Source organism: Humulus lupulus, chromosome 5 (genome assembly GCF_963169125.1).
Source record: "Humulus lupulus chromosome 5, drHumLupu1.1, whole genome shotgun sequence".
NCBI lineage: Eukaryota > Viridiplantae > Streptophyta > Magnoliopsida > Rosales > Cannabaceae > Humulus > Humulus lupulus.
The window spans coordinates 227,698,853-227,704,366 of NC_084797.1; the positions used below are offsets into that span (position 1 = coordinate 227,698,853).

The following is a 5,514-nucleotide window of genomic DNA, read 5'->3' on the forward strand; positions in this document are numbered from 1 at the left end:
TTGCAAGAATGCTTCAACGTCTTGAACAAATATTAGATGAAGTTTAATCCCCTCAAGTGCTCCTTCGGATTAGGATCAGGGAAGTTCTTGGGATTTATAGTAAACTCGCGAGGAATTGAGGCTAATCCCGAGAAGATCAAAGCCCTGATTGATATGAAATCGCCAACAAAGATCAAGGATGTTCAAAGTTTAACAGTAAGAATTGCTGCTCTCAGTAGATTTATTTCCAAGTCTATGGACAAATGCGTCCCATTTTTTAATCTACTCAGAGGCAGCAAGAGTTTCGAATGGACGAAGGAATGCGAACAGGCTTTTCAAGCTTTGAAGACGCATATGTCGCAACCACCGATTCTATCAAAATCGGTCGATAAAGAAACTTTATTCATCTACTTGGCGATCACAGAATATGCTGCTAGTGTTGTCCTAGTAAGAAAAGAAGAAGGCATACAGAAGGTTGTTTATTATGTACGCAAGAGGCTAATAGGAGCGGAGATGCAATATCCACCCATTGAAAAATTATTCTATTGCTTAATCTTAGCCTCCAGGAAGCTACGACCTTACTTCCAAGCTCACCCAATCACAGTTTTGACCGACCAACCTCTACGGCAAGTTCTACAGAAGCCAGAAGTCGCAGGCAGATTGTTGAAATAGGCAGTCAAACTTGGGCAGTTTGAAATCTCCTACTTACCACGAGCAGCAATAAAAGGGCAAGCCCTAGCAGATTTCGTCGCAAAACTCACTGGGCTTCCAAACAGTGAGTAGCATGAAGGGTTTGAAGAGCCCGAGTCTGAAAGCCAAACTTCTTCTTGGAAGTTGTTTACAGACGGTTTTTCTAATGAGCACCACGCAGGAGCAGGAGTGATTTTGATAACGCCTGAAGGGCATCAATTTCACTGCGCAATCAAGTTTGAATTCACCGCATCTAACAATGAAGCCGAGTATGCAGCACTGCTTGCAGGATTACGGCTAGCCAGAGACATGAACATAAAGGCACTTGACATCTACAGTGACTCTCAACTAGTAGTAAATCAAATCATGGGAGAGTACCAGGCTCGAGGCTTAAAAATGGTTGCTTACTTAAAAAAAAAGCGAATGATCTATTGGCACAGTTTGATAAGTACACCCATCAGCAAGTACCTCGCGACCAGAATTCAAACGCTGATGCTTTGGCCAAATTAGCAAGTGCGAAGGACGCTGACACTCTGAACATAGTGCCAGTTGAGCGACTATTTGCACCAAGCATCCAAACAGAGGAGACTTCTTTGGTGATCCACGCGGCGGATACATGGATGGCACCTTACATAGAGTACCTGACGCAAGGCGTGTTACCGACGGACAGAAACAAATCTAGGACCCTTCAGCGGCAGGCTGCTAGGTATATCTTGGTCGATGGAAATTTGTACCGAAGGGGATACTCAATGCCACTCCTCATATGTATTTCGAAAGAGAAGGCCAAAGAATTGATGAAAGAGGTCCACGAAGACCTTGTGGGGACCATGCTGGGGGGCAGAGCTTATCAAAAAAGATCCTAAGGCAAGGATACTTCTGGCCGTCAATGAATGAAGACTCAATGGAATTTGTGCGAAGATGTGACAAATGCCAGAGGTTCTCAAAATTTCTACGAGCAGCCCTTAATGAGCTAAAAAAGATGCAAAGTATGTGGTCGTTCGCAGTCTGGGGAATAGATTTGATCGAATCTCTGCCCACAGGAAAGGGCGGTGTTAAGTATGCTATGGTTTCCATTGATTACTTCACAAAATGGGCCAAAGCTGAGCCACTCGCAACCATAACGACTAAGAAAGTGCTGGACTTCGTGGTTAAAAACATCGTGTGTCGCTATGGATTACCAAGAAAGATTTCCTTAGACAACGGCACCCAGTTTGATAGTGATTTGTTCACAGATTTTTGCGAGCGACATGGAATTATCAAGAGCTTTTCTTCAGTCACCCATTGTCAAGAAAATGGACAAGTCGAAGCAGTCAATGTAGCACCCACATTATTTTGATATAATATAGCCAATAATCACATGATTGCATTGCATTATATATCATACAATATGTATAATTTGAGCATATGCATATTCTTATAAGTGTTTTCATGTATAAGTATAAAAGTTGTGTATGTGATGTCTATATGTATGATCAATATTATTAACCTTGTAGCATTTGAGTTGTCTTTTATGGGTGTTTGATGTGCTCAAGATATAAGAAAGTATGAAAAATATGGACAAGGCATGGAATTAAGTGATGAAAGTGAGATATAGAAGGCAAAATAGGTTAAGTAGTGAAAAATAGTACAATGTCGATTACTAGTATTTCGGTGTAAAATTGAGTATTTATGGATTTACCAAATGTAATCGAGGTATGATTAAGGTCTCATTGATGATGTAAAAATGGTTTTAGAACCATTAGATAAATTCTTGATGGGAGGTATACATAATCAGTGGTATTGATGCAAAGTCAAAACGAGCTTAGCATAAGTGCGCTACGCTCGATCGGGTAAGCATAACTATTGGGTATGAAGTCATATGGACCTAAGGTTTGGTGTGAGTGTTTTACACATAAGGATAATAGGCCTAGCAGATGATTAAGTCGAAATTATTGAAGTGATAAGGTTTTCATAAGTCAAAAGGTGAAATGATGAGATGAAAGGTGTCAAATTTTGATACAATAAGGCTAAATCATTGAAAATAAGGAATTTTCATCAACCTTATCACTTTGCACGACCATTATTCTGAAAAACAGAGAGAAAAGAAAACCAAAAACCATTTCTTGGCTGGTTTGAAGAAATTCTAAGGAGATCCAAGTGAAAGCAAAGCCAAAGAAGTAGATTAAGCTTAGTTCTAACCTTTTTATGGTAAGTTCTTGTACTTGGAAGTTAAACTATGCTTTTGAATTTTTCTGAGAGCTTATATATGGTGTTTTATCCTTTTTAAGATATTTCTTGGGGTTTCCAAGTGGTTTGAGGTTTAGAAAAGCTTGAAGAGATTGTTTTCGCCGAAAAGTTGCTTGGTAAGTGAAATTTTGTGTTTTATGAGGTTTTTGGGGTTCTTGGAGTACAAGATGATTTTTGGTTATTTGATTGAGTTTATAAGAAAGTATATATGTTTATAAATATTTGAATATATGTGGAGACTCATTTAATTTGGGTGATGATCTAGGAGATAAGAATTTTATCAAAATCGGTATATGATAACTTTATGATGAATCATGTTGGTATTTGGGATATATGGTTATGGCAGGCTATTTGATGTTGATTATTGGTTGATTTTGATATTTGAGGATAGCTAAAATTAAGGGGAAACTCTGTCAAAATTTCTCTAAGTGTCTAAGATAAATCTAACGCTCGATCTAGGTGGTTTAAGGCATTTTAGGCATGATTTTGATATGAAATTTGATATGATGTTTTATGGGTATTTTTAAATGAGAGTTCAATGTCTTACTGCCTTCATTATGATGAGAAATCCATGCCATTGTCAGGATAAGCACATCAATACCTAAGACACCACTTGTTACACGGTGAACTATATTTTGGACAAAAGGTAAGTAAAGTACTCAACTGCAACACAAGAATTATGTGTTATGTGAAAGTATGCATTATATGAATATTTTGTGAGTAAGTGGTATTAACATACAGTGACACTTCATCATAAATTTGTATGCATGGCATAATAGTGATATGGTAAATTATTATATGATATAAGACCATGCATGATATTATGATGATTAATTATATGATGCCTTTGCAAGTTTTGTGCAACATAAAAGAAAGTTGTTATAAGAAGTTTAAGTTCAGTGTCACTGTTTTGAAAAGGCGAATGAAAGTGTTAATAAGTGTAAACGGAGGCCTATAGTAGGCTTATAGTGGCTGCCCAATAATTTGGGCTAGGTTTTAGTGAACCAATAATATTGTTTGCCATGTTTCCGTTTTATTTCTCCTCCATATGAGTTATTGTTATATGTATTGACACCATAGTGTGTGACCGCCTTAACTCTTGAGCCCGACGGGGCAACGATGGAATAAGGTTTTTAATGTGCCCTACTGTGGTGATGGCTAGCCGGAGGAGAACCCATGGGATTTTGTATTATATGTGTAACAAGCCCTGCAGGCATTGACCAATTCAAACAGTGTGCACAATATTAAGGGGCCCAAAATTTAAAAAGAAGTTGTGTATGTCCATTGATATTGGGTAATCATTAGCATTGCATGCATTACTTTTCTTACTGAGCTTTAGGCTCACAGTTGTCTTGTGTTGCAGGTAGAGAAAGAAATATGTGAATGATATGAGGAGAACTGAAGCATGGTCCTGACCCTGATTTGTACATATGAACACATCGACCTTTTTGTGGGTTATTTCAGTTATCAGTGAGATGTTTGTAATAAAGTGTGAAGTTATGTTTTGAAAATAAATTGGGTTATTTAATACTTATGTATCATATGTTTGAGACACACTTTATGTTTAATGTAAATAATGTGAAATAAGTTTTCAAGTTTAAAAAAAAATATATGTCCAGATTTCCGCAGAAATAAATTATGATATAGTTTTAAAACGTAACACCTCAAATATGGTTTTAACTAAATAAGTGAGGGTGTTACAGTCAATAAAACGCTAAAGGATACTCTGAAGAAAAGGCTTGAGGAAGCAAAGGGGGCATGGCCAGAGCAATTTCCTGAAGTCCTTTGGTCGTATAGAACTTCCCATTGAACTGCATCATGCCATACTCCATTCTCCCTAGCTTATGGGTATGAGGCTATGTTTCCTGTTGAGTTAGATCCCCCATGGCATTGGAGAATGACATGCGATCAAGGCTCTAATAGCTAGCTGTTGATGGAGTCCCTGGATTAGATCGATGAAAAGCACGAGCAAGCCCAACTCCGAATAGTAGCTTACCAGCAAATGTGGCCTGGTATTTCAATTCTAAATTACGAGAAAGGAAATTCAATGTCGGAGATCTAGTACTTCGAAGGGTTTTCCCTTAACACCCGCGACCAGGCTGCTGGAGTACTCGGACCTAATTGGGAAGGACCATACCAGATTGAAGAAGTCCTCCATCCAGGCACCTATAAACTTGCTCGCTTAAACGGAGATCTTATTCCTCGCTATTGGAATGGAGAACACTTGTGCAAGTACTATCAATAAACAATTATTCTTAAAGAATTGGTTTGTATTAAATTTACTTTTTACAAGTTATGAAAAAGGGTTGGCCATTTTATGTGACTGATCGCTTATAAGTGTAAGATCATTTCAGTGATCACTCGTACAGACATGATTTGACCATTTATTAGGAGAAATTTAATGGACTGTGCGCAGCTAGTCATTCTTGCCAATTATTGTATTTATTAAAAGTATTTTCTCATTACGTGTGTTGTTTTGCTATATTATCGTTTTAAATTCTTTGCTACAAGTAGTAATGATCGAACAGGTTTTGGTCAAGGCAAGTGACCAAGGACCTAAAGCTCCTCAATCACTTGGGGGGCATATAAGGCATCTAGTAAGCAAAGCATATCGAAAGG

General features: G+C 37.9%; 1 long non-coding RNA gene across 1 annotated transcript; it reads left to right on the forward strand.

Annotated features, from left to right (window-relative positions):
* The first annotated feature begins 2,177 nt into the window (after window positions 1-2,177).
* Window positions 2,178-4,449, forward strand: LOC133834031 (uncharacterized). The gene is made up of 4 exons (XR_009893278.1): window positions 2,178-2,856; window positions 2,937-3,011; window positions 3,480-3,541; window positions 4,259-4,449. It is a non-coding gene; the product is annotated as an uncharacterized LOC133834031 (long non-coding RNA).
* Window positions 4,450-5,514: the final 1,065 nt, after the last annotated feature.